Genomic DNA, 14,779 nt, shown 5'->3' on the forward strand with positions numbered 1-14,779 from the left:
AAGAAACCAGGAACTTTGTATCAGGTTGGCAGTGATAACACCTTAGAATGATTGCAAATTCTACCAGCTTATCATGGACAGCGTTAGCTCTGCTTGAAATAAGAATTATTTAACATTAGAAAAAGAACAATGGTAATTTAAAATAACAAAGTGAAATGAGTAAAAAGTAGAACCAACCACATGTAAGTAAAAGACATATATAAACACTCATAACTTACCACAATGAGTGAGAGAGAAGCTACCGTACTTTTATATGAAACCTTCCTTATTGTGCTAAAGCACAGGCAATTAACAAGGCTTCACATCCTTCTTTCCAGTGTTACAAGCTATAGAGCAAGGAAAGAACTAACATGAAAAACATTTTATAAAAATATCTAAATCAGTATATTTAAAATCATTTATGTTATAGCTATAAACAATACTTCACGGTCATTTTTGTGTATAACATATATCCTGTTATTTCTGTGTTTAGTAATTGTTTTTAACCTCTTTAATGCCACTTTTTCTTTGTATACTTTATTTCTGAAAGTTCCATGTACATATACACTTTAGGGTACATATGATAACACGCATTTGTTAGGCTGCAGACATTAGAGAATAAGTCACAGCATTGCAGTGAACAATCGATGTATAGTGTAGCAGTTAGATAAAGACAGTACATTCCATTCAGGTAAATGGCCATAATTGCTTACAAAGTAAATAAATCTATACCTTATTTATCTATCTATGATATAACTGTGTTTCTGGGTTGCAGTGTTGAGTAACTATAATATATTGTTGAAATAAAGCAGAATATATGCCAAAGGCAGATAGCTGAACCCTTGCCATTTTTCAGTGGCTGACAAAAATTATACTTGTATGCTATTAGTCATTAGTTATATGGTAATAGTTGTAAAAAGAGTAATGTATACATTTTTTGTTCCCTGACCAGCTGACCATCAGCTGTTTAGCTGCTCTCCCATGGCTTTCCTGCTCTTTCCTAATGATACCTGATGGGAAGGAAGGAGACTGGGAAACAGTTCATAGTGGTATTACCACCTCCCTGGCTGAAGCCACTGTATTGCAGTCATGGAGAGGAGCACACTATGGAGCTAGTAGCTGGCAGTGTCACATATGCTTGTGACAGGATTTCTAAGCCCTTCCATTTCACCTGTATGCTGACATTCTGTATAGAAGTCAGGATGAGCCCTAGGATAGCACCATTTCCTCAGTCTACCCACACATCCCAACTCAGTGATCTTCTTGAGTCCTGGTCCTCCAGTGCAGCTCAAGGGATCTACCATCTGCAGTATGTACCTATCGATTCCCTCAGGTTGGGCACTCCATCCTCCTTTTCCTTCTGTCAAGTGCCCAAGTCGCTGATCGAACTCTGGTCTTCTGGGCCATAGTCAGTACTTCAGCCATCTGTGTCACTCAGATGACTGTGACTAATAGGTAAACATTGATACTGATTGTTTAAAACAGTGGTTCATTTCATGATTCAGTTCTGTCTTTGACACCTCTTGGAAGAATTAGGTTCGTTCTCGGAATGGTTACATTTAAGATCACTAATTCGCAAATACCTTACTGCTGAGACATCGTCCATTGTCACTCGTAAACTTTTCACCAAAACACCCACATATAATCTCAGGGGTGCCTCTCAATCTCAACCCACCCTACTAACACCAAAAAGTAATCTGTATTGCACTGACCATGAATTCTCCATCCCAGCGCCTAAACTATGGGACTCCATTCCTCTGTCAATCCGAGATGACCTAAAGTACTCTGACGTCAGACAACAGCTTAAGAAACACCTCTTCACACAAGCAAAGTGCAGCTGCACTCATGCAGGTCATGTTACATGAACCCTGAAGCACCCTCACACACCCCTTTATCCCTCTTTCATCTATCCTTCTCTCATCTTGTCATCCCCTTTACTTATTCTCTCTCATTTATTCTACTTCCTTCCTTCTTCTGTTTGCACCTCTCTCACAGTTCTCCTTTCTACTCCAGTTCCCTCTGCATGCCTCTCACACCTTTTATCTGTCTTCTAACCATGGTATCCTTTCTTGCAACTATTCTCACTTGCCTTTTCTAATGTCTTTATACCTGTTTGTGTAATGATATGCTGTTTTCCTTGTAGCATAAGCCATCTCGATAATTATGGCTATATCTTATCCATAAAATTCTGCTAAGCATAATTCCATTTTCCCATCCATGTTTTGTCATTAAGTGCTTCTTGCACTAAATGTTGTAGCATATGCTTATACATATATGTATATATATTTTTTTAGCATATCCTTGTATCTGTAAATAGGTTTTGTTCATTTCTTGTGCGATCCTGTTCACCTAGGTTGTGCCTGCAAATGGTCCTTCGAGATCAGTGCACTACCGCAGTAAACAAAAATAAATAAAAAAATAGAAAACAAACAGAAAGTAAAAGCAAAAATGAAGAAAGCTACGATACGAATGCCCTCAGTACGTGTACAACATGAAAAATATCCACCTGACAACTTGCATAGTTAGCATTACGTATAAAGCAAGTAATAAAGTTAGAAATATCAGAAACAGAAGCAGAACTATAATTTTCCAGGGAAGGTAAATGAATAATAAGAAAGTTGCTTTGCAATGGTTTGGAGTGATCCTCCCTAGGCTGTATGTAGTAATTGGTGTATACTTCACACCCGAGATTCTGTTGCTGTATTGTGCAGAAGTATAAATATTAAATCTTTATAGAAGAAAAACTTCCAAGTTTATTCATTTAGGCTGAACAAGTGTGTGTGTATGTGTGTGTGTGTGTGTGTGTGTGTGTGTGAGGGGTATGGACATTTCACTATAATAGAAGTACTTCAACAGAAAGTTTTAACTAGTTGTTGTTGTTTGTCTTTTGGCTTTTCCCGATTAGGGGTCGCCACAGAGGAACTCCGGTCCGCTAATGATTGGCAGTAGATTTTCATGAACGCTGAGGTGCCAGCTCGACGTTCAACCTTCAACGAAGGCACACCCATTTACACATGTCTTTCGAACACCCACCCAACCGCAGGGAGGACATGCAGACTCCACACGGAAGGTACTCCCTGCACTCCAGCCGAGAATCGAACAGGAGAACGTCTTGCTGTGAGGCAACAACGCTACCGCTGCACCACCGCAGATGGAGAAAGTTTTAACTAGTATATTTTAAAATTACTATTTCCCAGCCTTTATTCAGATAACAGGGAAATACCACAGTTTTTGCAAAATCCAACTACTACTGTTTTGTTTTTGTGACTGCCTTACACTTGACCATGTAACCGTACAGGGGTCTTTGTGTGTGTGTGTGGGGGTGTATGGGGTGGGGGCAGACTTTTGTTTCTGTGATCGTTTTATTGCTATTTTGTGAATTCAGATTCTATTATTCATGACATTGCTCCAGACACATGCATATATTTTGTCAACATATTTTACATACAAAAACACAGTAATTAATACTTCCCTGATTCTGTTCAGAGAAATAAGCTAACGATGATATGGTTCTAGCCAGATTCATACGCAAGAACCTAACAAAATAGAAACTTGTTACCACTGGATTCTTTGTGTGAACCTAGTCTTTACAAAAGGAATCTGAACTTGTGCTGCAGTGCAGATTGAAGTGACATAGCAATTGTACTGGAAGCAGCAAGTTTTAAAAGTCGTTAACACACTTTATGCTGCCACAAGGTGGTAGTCATGGAGAACAACATCAGGAACAAGTAGGTTTAAAAGCTGCTAACACAAGTTATGCTTTCATATCATTGCCAAAGTACAAGCACACCTCTAAAACATAATAGCATTAAAAGCTGTCATACACATTGCACTGCTACATGATCTCTTTCTCTTTTTTAAAGTGGTAGTATCACACTAGAGTAGCTAAAACTCCCTATGTGCTACCTAGCATTATGATTTGGTGTCCATTCCTAGATTTTTTTTTTGCCCTCAAAATAGATGCCAAGAAATTTCTTTCTCGAGCTTCGCTCTTGAGGGTAACATTCCTGATATCCATTTCTCAAACAATTGGCAGCCTAACCATAATTAGATACCCAGTCATAACTCCCTGTGCTATAAGCAGTTTACATATAAAAAGAACATTGTCCCATTTCTTTACAGTTGCATATAAGAATAACTATTAAATATTTAATTAATGTACTGTCCCATTTAAATTTGCTATTAGTTTCCATAAATTAACTCCTTTTCATTAATTAAGGTATTTGTTTTCTGATTGAACTTTACATCTGACATCAGTTCAGAATATTTATTTTTTTTATATTTATTAGTGAAGAATCAATGTTACCTATTACTATCAGTATATTGTCAGCAAATAACTGACTTTTGGAAGTATATTGGACATTTATTTTAAGTCTTACTATAATAGGTTCATAGGTGTTTACTAGGCCAATGACCACAAGGGCCTTTTTAAGACTAGCCATGCATCCCACATCTCTGACGGTACCCTTCATAAGTGTAAGCAGGGCCCTGGGAGATGAACCATTTACAGGTTGCCTGTGTCCATTAGAGACATAGGTGCCAAAGTATGGATGAATTTCCTGTTCCCCATCCAATTGTCCAAGTTGCACTTTAATTGGGTTATGGAGGAACTCTGCTTCACATGGATGGGGAGCCTGTTCCAGAGACAGGGTAGCCTCTGGGATACATACCAGTCTCTCCAGCAGATCCTATTTATATTGCAGGCAAGGTTTAAGTCTTTAGAACAAGAGGTCCATCAGAGTGGGGTCCCCTCAACAGCCTGCAGGAGACAATTTAGGGATAGGGGCTTGAGGCTCTCTGCACAGGACATTTTACTTATGCCCTGTATTTTTTTAGTGAGGAACCTCTTTGGACATTTCCAATTGTTGGATGTGCTAGAAGCTCAATAGTTGAAGCAAATAAAGGAGACCCGGGACAAGCTTGTTCCATATCCTTGCTTATCTTTATTGATCGGGAAATAACAGATCCTAGTTTAACATATGAGAATGAGTTTTGACAAATATAATAACAGATATATAATTGTGGAAATCTAAATATTTCTAATACTTTTACTGAATCAAAGGCTTTATCTAGATCCAGGTTAATTATAATCAGACCAAGGTATCTTGTGCTTTTTGGAAGTTTTTTTTTACTTTCTACTTTAGTTAAATTCAGTTTCAAAAATCTCTCCGTCTGTCCCTCTGTTTGAGATGTAAACCGATCTAACCAATTCTTTTGCATAAACCAATGCATGTATTTAGTGTACTCCTCGGATGATCTAACCTTTTCTTGGCTGCTGTCACTAGTACAATACACTGAGAAGAATAGCAGCACTCTCCGTCTCATAGCCTGTAATGATCTGTATTGGAAAGAGTGTGTGTCGTTCTGGAATGAATGAAAAGTATGCCTTTTATTGAAGTGTTCACTGGTGTTTTAACTTGACATCTGTATAAAGTGGTTAGCTGGAGTTCAGAACCAGGACATAGCAAGATGCAGGTGGGAGATGATGCCCTCTTGAGACATGCATTGCAAAACTCTAAAATAGATGTATAAAATCAATAGCATTTGCCTCATTGTAACATTTTCTTACAAAGCCAGTCCAGAGACTATATTCTGCAGCATCTTTACAGAAATTAATGTACAGTAATTATACAGAGTGAGTGGAATTCTTGGCACTTTTCAGAATTATTGATACGTTATAGATGACTGTGACTCCATTTTGAAGATACAGATTAAAAAGAAGTCCAACTTAATTAACTCTGTGAGTAGTTGTGCACATTTTATCACCAGTACATATCTTATACATTAATATACTGCATCAAATCAGATAGCTTGAAATTTCTTTCGTTCCGTCCTTCTCTAATTGCCTACTCAGTCCAGGCCAGCATTGCTAAGGGGTGAGGCCCCTGCTGGCACTTGGTGGGTGGAAGGTAAATAAATTGTTCCTGGATGGATTACATGCCGCACACATGCATACTTACTCACGTGATGTATACTGACCTGGGAAAGCCAGAGGATTGAAAATTCACCTACAGCATGCTGCAGGGATGTGGAAGGAAGCCAGAAGATGCATAAAAAAAAAACACATGTATAAAGCAAGGGCACACAGAAGGCACCCCGGCCAAGAAGTGAACTGAAGAACCAAGGAGTGTGAGGTAGCAGTGCTAACTGCTGTACCACTCTGCTATCTTTATTTAAAAATGGAACACTAAAATGCATTTTACTAGTGTTGTACCTGCAAAACAGTTTCCTTTTCTTACTTCGTTTTTAGCAAGACCATCTCTGAGCTCATTGGGCTGATGATATATTACTTACTTTTTGTGTAAATCACATATTACATGCTGTATTTCCTTGAAGCACTAACCAGGGGTTTTAGTACAAAAGACTTACACTTTCTAAGCTGGATTGCATTGTGGTTAACAGTACTGCGGTGATTGCAGATGTTTCTGGTGATAATCGGTATTGAAGCAAACACACATGTTCACCTGTTTCATAATGCAGCTTACCAACGGTAAGAGTTACCCAAAATTCAGTATAATTGGTGCAGAGCTGTAATAAAGTGAAGGAAACTAGTGCAGTGATACTGCTTACAAAAAAAAAACACTGTTAAAAAATTAAAGATATTATTTTACTCATTTCAGTAATCTTTTTTTGTTTTTTGTTTTTTTTTTTTTTTTTTTAGTCCTGGAAATGAACCTTTATTGATGTGCCTTTTTATATGAAATAGGGAACATAAAAATTCTTTATGGCTGCCTTCTCTGGTTCATAGGTTCATGTGCGTTTACTAGGCTAACAGCCACTAGGGCCTTTTTAAACGTAGCCATGCATCCCAAATCTCTGACAAGTTCTGGTACCTTTGATAATAGTAAGCAAGGGTTTGGAAGATTAAACATTTTCAAGCAGGGGCCTTTGAGATGAACCATTTACCAGCTGCCTGTGTCCATTAGAGACATAGGTGAAAAACGGGATGCATTTCCTTTTCCCCATTGAATTGTCCAAGTTACACAAATTTGGTTAGGGAGGAACTCTGTTTCACATGGATGGAGAGCCAGTTAAACATTGCTGTATTTAATTAGGACCTGCTGGAGAGACCGGTATGTATCCCAGAGACTATCCCTTCTCTGGAACAGTTTAAGTCTTTAGAATGGGTAGTTCTGGTGCTATTTGTTTTACAGATGTGAAGAACGTCCTTCAGAGTAGGATCTGACAATGACTTGTGTGCCAGGCATAGACCTCCCCCAGTAGCTTGTAGGAAACAGAATACAGGGATATGGCTTTGAGGCAGTCTGCATAGAACAAGTTACTAAAGCCCTGTATTCTATTAGTGAGGAACTTCTGTGGGCATTCCAGTTGTTGGATGCTCCTGATTATGTACATAGTAAAGGGGGTAGTGTTCTCAATGATAGGTCTTATGAATGCTGAATAGAGTGGAACAATGACCTCCTTGGACCTATGTTCCATACTTTTGGTTAAATGTTGCACAACATAGAGTGATTTCCTCACTACTGTAGACACATGAAGGTCAAAGGTAGATTAACTGTCTCTGTGTCTTCAAGTCCCTGACTTCTGGGTCCATTCTTAGGGGAGTGTTGGCCATACGCTAGTTACCAGTGGTGTATGACTTTCCAAAGGAAAATGCTTTCAATTTTGTTTTGTGAATCATTAGCAAACTTGTTGAATGAAATTGTATACCTGTTGTTTTCTCTTACATTTTACAAACAAGCAAGCACAGGTATACAAGTAAGAGTCTATGAATTACGTGTGTAAAGATTTCCATTTCCCCATTATATAATATTTAAAATATAGTAGCAAAGCTATTGGGGGCTGTCCTGTGTACATATTTAGATGAAAGGTTTGTGTGATGTGTTGAGTTTCCAATTTTGATGGCTTATAACCTGCAAGGCACCAGACGGATAGCAAAGCCTACTGGGATGCTGACATACATTACTGCCAGGGAAATCCCAAGTAGGATTACTGTGGTAATTCCGTTATATGTGCCCTATGTGAGATTATACCTTGAATAATCTGTATAGTTCAGGAGGGCATGCTATTGAATGTCTCTGCTCAAACTGAGACAGTGAAAAGAGTGGGAACAAAAGTGTTTTTCTTTAGGCAAGAGAGTTATAGACCTTAGCAAATGTGCATGATGGATCATGCACATAATTTACATAATGGACTTACAAAGTAGGAATGGGTCAACATATTCCAGATAAACAATACTATTAAAATATGGAAATTGATGGATATCCTCAAATGGGGATTTTTTTTTTTTGTGAAAACAATTCAGAATGTGTGAAAATATTTTTGGTATTCACACTTCATTAGGTCAAGTAAAATAATCATATTCAAGATGAATTTAAAATCAGACTCATCAAAACACTGTTTTCCATAACTGATTCATTTAGCAGTGTAACCATATATCTGGACTGTTCCCTGTTTCCCTTTAAGAAAGCAATAAAAAAAAACTATTGATCTGGCCCTTTCTACAATTATCTCCAGGTAGAGTCAGACTTTATCCATATCTGTATCGTAAACATGCTCAGCTGTTCGTCTGTATGCTGAATTTCAATGCTTGTATATTCTTAACATCTTTACATACTCACTGTTTTAAGCTCTCACATATTCCTGCTTCTTTACTATGTCTTTGTATATGTAATATACAGGTTGATTTATAGTTTTGATTAAAACTCTTTTATTATTTTAATTTTACTGATGTAGAATGAAAATGACTGATTTTCACGTCGTTCATTTATTTTTGCAGTAAATTTTATTGGACAGGAGTTTTTTTTTCCTTCTGGAATTTTGCAGTGTCACCTATGTAGGATTTTTTTGATTGGAAAGACATCCATTAAAATGATAAAGTTCAAATATTGATAGGATAATTGTAAGAGTGTTATTTACAGTAAGAACACAGAAGATTATCAATGCTAAATAAATGCTTAATAAGTAGATTAGCAGTCAGAGTTTAAGTACAAAGAAGTAGCTGGTGGATGTATCACTGAGGCAACAAGAAATCAAGAAAACACATTATTAAATGTACATGAAAAGGCAAGATTGTGTACGACTAGTTTCCTGATTGTGTGTGTGTGAGAGACAGACAGACAGGAAGAGAGAATATGCTTTTGTTTATTTAGAATTTATGTGTTTGTCAAGCTCTCCATCTGTCACATTGCCTGTTATAAATTTCAGATACATGCTATTTTACAAAACATTCCACATAAAAGGGAATAAGCCTCAGCCATTTAGGTCCAATTTCTGGGCCCTGACCGCAACCAACCTTTAGCATATTTTATTTAAAAAAAAAAAAAAAAAACTCTTCTCTTAAACTGTAGCAAACTGTTTGCTGTTTGTTACATTTTGCTTATGTTTTAGATAAAAAAAATATTTTTAGACTATAGCAAACTGCTTGTTACAAATACAGCAAACAGTTGCTACAGTTTGTACTTTGCCTGCACTAAAGTGCTTAGATTTTAGAGGTTTTAGTTTAAAAAAAAAAAAAAAAAAAAAAAAGATTTTTTTTCATACTTTCAAATTGTAGCAAACTGTTTGCCATAATGTAGTTTAGACCACCCATGGAGCGCTCCAGTACTCTGGTATAATGTCAAATAAAGTACCAGCTTTTAAAAGTTAGTATTACATTAGAGAGAGAAATCGGGATTGGATGATCGAGTCTTCCTCACAACACTTTGAGCCCAGGGCTGTTTGACATGTCGCCCTCCCCTAGTTATACTACTACATTTAACTTGCAGTTTGAATAACAATAAATAAGGCTGCAAAAACACAGATATAATTATGTTGGTATATTCAGAGGATTATCTGAATATACCAATGGTGAGGTCCCGACTCTGGGCCAGTAATCAAGGAGCCTGAATCCTCACCACTGACACTGGAGGTAGATGTTCACTTGGAATGCAAGTGGATACACTCAGTATTTCCAGTTGCAGACCTGTCTGCATCAAGCACAATTTTTTTAAGAGCACACAGGAAACCCACTCAGCCCGCGGTCTAGGTTTCTCTGTTTTTCTTCCTCCAGGTCCCCAGTAAGACTCTCCACTGGTACAGCTACAGAGTACTTCAGGCCTCAGGTGAGTGCCCAAGCCAAGTCTTCCACCACTCTCTCTGTGGAACCAGTGCTTCATGTCCCTGTTCTAAGTAGCTGACAGAAACACACTTTGAGATTTGATTTGGACACACACACACACACACACACACACACACACACACACACACACACACACACACACACACACACACACACACACCTGTGAATGGCTGGCACATGTTTACTAGCTATGCCCCCTTCTGCCCAGACTTTAAGGTAGTTATCATTTCACCAGGCACTACAAAGCCAGTTATCTAAGGCTCTTTCAATGGTACCCAATTCTAGCAGTGTCTTTTGGCTTCTCCCATTAGGGGTCTCAGATTGGAAGTGAGGTTGAGTTGCCAGCCTGGCATCTAACCTTCACAGAACACACACACATACACACGCACACACACACACACACACACACACACACACACACACACACACACACACACACACACACACACATACATACATACATACATACATACATACATACATACATACACACCAGTCTGGCCAAGAATCGAACCGAACAAACTCTTGCTGTGAGGTAACAACACTAACTGCTGCACTACTGCGGCCGACAGCAAGGGTACCCAATTATACTGAGTGAAATTAATATTAATACAAATGGTGATGTTGACCAAACAGCCAGGCTTTCAGGAGTGGCCAGAGTTCTCACCAAATAAATATATGCAAATATTCTCAAAAATTAAATATTTTTTCTAAAAGGACTAACCATGAGAAGTTTAAATACACTTAATAAATAATAAAAGAACATTAAAACACTAAATATCTATTTATAGTAAATACCAGAGTTTCACTCACAGGAAATATTAAAAATAACAGCTAGAAAGATTCACAAAGTTACAGAAAAACAATACTTAACTATTCTCAGTATATTTTCTTACTAGCGCAAGGCAAGATGAAATGGGGTGAGTGGTCTTCCTCCTTTAGTCAGAGTCCAAGAACAGACTACTCCTGAGACTTCAGTCTCCTTTAATATTAAAACATTATTTATTTCTGTACAGAATGGCATCACATACTTCTGGTTCCCATGCAACCCCCATTGCTAGAAGCTGTCAGGATTTTAGCCGCTACATGTCAGTAATACACACGAGCGTTGCTCAGATCTGGTGCAGCTGCTGGAAATCATAAAACACCTTCACTCTTCATACAGGCACTAATAAACCATACTTCTTATAGCCATTGCATCTCTGGCTTCATTCAGAACTGTGAGATAACATCTTTATAGCCTAGCCCCAGTCAGGTGGGTTGGGATTAACCTCTTCTCATCCTCTGTTATAATGCATACATTTAATACATTTACAATAACACATGTACATTTATTTTCTTTTCAGCAGGGCACAATGGTGATACATTTTAACACAAGCAACTTTACAAAAGCATGTTTCAACACAAGCATCTATATAAATCAGTTTGATATACAAATGACATATAATTCTTTACAAAACTTCAGCTAGCTGTGCTGGCATATGCTACACATCCACTGCCCTATTTCTCCTGGCATGGCTGGCAGCACCTCCTATCGTAACACCAGCTACCAGTACAAGGTTAAAAACTGTACTAGGACATTAGTGAATGATAAGTTTTGGGGATATATTGCAGCATTTTCTGGGAAACATAATAGGTGTGACTGTCTACAGTAATTTGTTACAGGTTACTCACACATTCCAGATAATTCAGTTTGCAAAACAGCTCTCCTGGAGTTTTTAGGCCACATTTTGTCTGTGTTATATATTAAGTCTCCTGACATGTCTAGGCCCCCTAATACGTCCTTTGAGTGGTTCAGTGTGAGCATATTCTTAATTCACAAGACCTCACTGTATCTAATTTCTTTCAGCACATTGACATGTAAAACTAATCAAAGTGCTTAATGTAGATATGTTTACACTGTATGATACATAAACCAGATATTAAGACATTCAACAAACATATTACATAGTTGGAGGGTGCCACAGATTGCTGCTTATGCTGAGGTCTGGACCAAGGGTTGAGAAAACATGACTAAGAGTTACTTCATATGATGACAGCACCCACATCCCTCTAATCTTTCCAGCATGAAAGCAGAGTTTACAAACTGATGAGCTACTGATACTACTTACAAGTAACAGACAACTCAGAAGTTTTACAAGAGTTATGAATTGACCAGGCACTATAGAACTGGCAAATAACAGTTTGTTTTAATTGTTTCAAGGATTGTTCCTCAGTGGTACTTTTTGACATGGCACTTGTACATGGAGTACTTACATAAACCAGTTAAATGTGTTCAACAATTGTTGACTCCAAACAACAAACGTAGGGGCTACAGCCAGCTGTTAGATAACCAAGTGCAAAAAAAACCTCATGAAAAGTAATATCATCCCTCTAAAGTAATGATCATCACACCTAACTCTTGGTAGCAAACCAAAGTCATACCTAAAGATGGATGTATGCCCAGAATGCCCAGATCCACAAATGAAGAAAAATGGATGACCACAGGTATTTCTTAAGGGAAGTAACTGAACAGATGTGCTTCCTAAGGCTGCTGGCAGAACAGGCTTTGGACAAGATATGGATTAATGGTAACATTTGCCACACTTCATTGAGACACCTGGATGCTGTTGGCTTGAGATAATAATAAAAGATATCACTGAAGGGCCTACATATGTTACTGTCCCGAGCTCAAATAAACCATAGAGACACTACCGTGAATAAAAAAGTACCCTTTACAAGTTGAATGCAGTGGCCAAAGTATATGTTTAATTACAGAAAAGATATAATTGTCATTAAATAACTATCAGCAATTTTGATTACTGTTTTTATGAAAAATTGCTTGTATTTAGGACATTGATAACTTGAGTGAAACTGAAGTAATACTACAAGCTTACAGACAGTGATATCGGTCCCAATTGGTTATTTTTATATTTTTGACTATTCATATATAAAAAAATGTAGTAAGTAATCAACCGACTGCTAATGTTTTCAGATTGCACATGTAAGTGAAATTACACATGTGGATCATGCTGTATTATGCAGTGTAGCTACTATCATTGTGCTGTGTATTGTCTCCTGATTGTTGTGTATGAAGTTGATGTGCACATGTACATGTTCTCAAATGTGAGCTCCACTTTGCTGAATGTAAAAAAAGATGTGCATCAACTCTGGTCCCATGTGTTAAATAAGAATTTATGTTAGTGTTACGTTGTGCAAACGTACAACAGCAAAGAAAAATTATAACTGAGTGAGAGAAAACCAGCTCCTATGTAGCAGTTATAAGCTACAGACTGCAATGTTTCTTCCAAGATAATTTTCTTTTAATTCATTTTTTTGTCTTTCATACTGCTTGTTGAGCATGAAAAAGCTGCTCTACTTTTAACGGCCACATCATATGTTGTTTTGGATAGTACAGTCTCTTACCAATGAAGCATGCTTTTAAGATGCTGTGTTTCTCTTACCATTTGCATTGATTAAAACAATAAAGGTCTCTCAGAGAAAGCACATTCTGTGGATACCATCCAGTAAAATGTCTATATCTTTCAAATAAAAAGGTAGACAGTAAAGATGCATTTCAATTTGATGATCTGAATATATATAGTTCATAATAGAAAATATAGGCCTGCCCATAGGCAGAATTGTATATTTATGCAGTTGTAATGCTCAAATTCCTTAGATGAATTGAAGAATATTACATGTGAAAAAAGCTTATAGGTTTGTTTAAAACATCACAGGATATATAATTCTGCTACATTTTAAATTTGTATATGCAAAATGTACAACTCAAACAAAAGAAAGTGAACCCTAGAAAGTGTAAGGAAGCAGAAATGCATTTTATGATGCAGACATTGTGACTTACATCCTTTTAAATTTTGTAATTTGCAGAATTGATATTACCACTAATTTGCACTTAATTTGGAGCATTAAATTATGTGATACATGCTTACAAATGAAAAAAAAAAATGAAAAAAGTAATCTGAGCAACTTCACCCTTCCTGTGTGACTGATGTTCCCAACATTCTATTCTTCAGATGTGCATCTCTGTTGTACTGTATCAGCAAAATCAGAAGGGAAGTATTGCAACAGATTATGCATACACCTTTTTCCTGTTGGTTTGTGCAAGCTGTTTCTGTTTCCCCATAAGCATATATGGCAGTTTCAGTCTTCTCCAGTCTGTCTCCGTATATCAGAGCACACCAGTACATGCAACATTTACAGCACTCTTTGGTGGAGTTGGGTTTATGGCAGTTTGTGATACAGTAGTCTCAGGAGTACACCTGACAGACTAGTTGTGGGCCGTAATAGTACATTAAATGTGAAACTGTCCACTTTGGAAGCTGAGGATATTGTTAAATGGAACTCTTGGGGAGAAAAGTGACCATCACTGTTACTGTTTTTAGTGTGAAATGCATTCTTGTTTAATGTTTAGAAATTTATTAACCATCTATGACTTTTTTTTTTTTGGCCAGGTCATAACTTCTTCTCACTTCTCAAATTTGAAAGTAGGAAAACATGGTTCTCTTTAATCTATTGCTGATATTGCCCTTTCACATGACCGTCATGGCTATTGCAGACACTTTTGATAATCTTCCTGTAGTCAGAAAAATTGTGCCCCACTTTCCATAGGGTTTTTATGCAAATCATGTAAAAGAAAACAAATTACAAGGAAATGAAGAATGGCAGCAGTAGGCCAGCTAAATAAATTCTGGAGTTCTTTGTGATGCATCTGCCATCACA

General features: G+C 37.4%; 1 protein-coding gene across 3 annotated transcripts in view; it reads left to right on the forward strand.

Moving 5' to 3' along the window:
• The window catches only part of TNFRSF11A (TNF receptor superfamily member 11a), a 669,873-nt gene that overhangs the window by 160,495 nt on the left and 494,599 nt on the right, over window positions 1-14,779 (forward strand). The gene's annotated exons all lie outside the window — the stretch shown is intronic.

This window comes from Protopterus annectens, chromosome 3.part0, assembly GCF_019279795.1.
Source record: "Protopterus annectens isolate FY-2018-M chromosome 3.part0, PAN1.0, whole genome shotgun sequence".
Classification (NCBI taxonomy): domain Eukaryota; kingdom Metazoa; phylum Chordata; order Ceratodontiformes; family Protopteridae; genus Protopterus; species Protopterus annectens.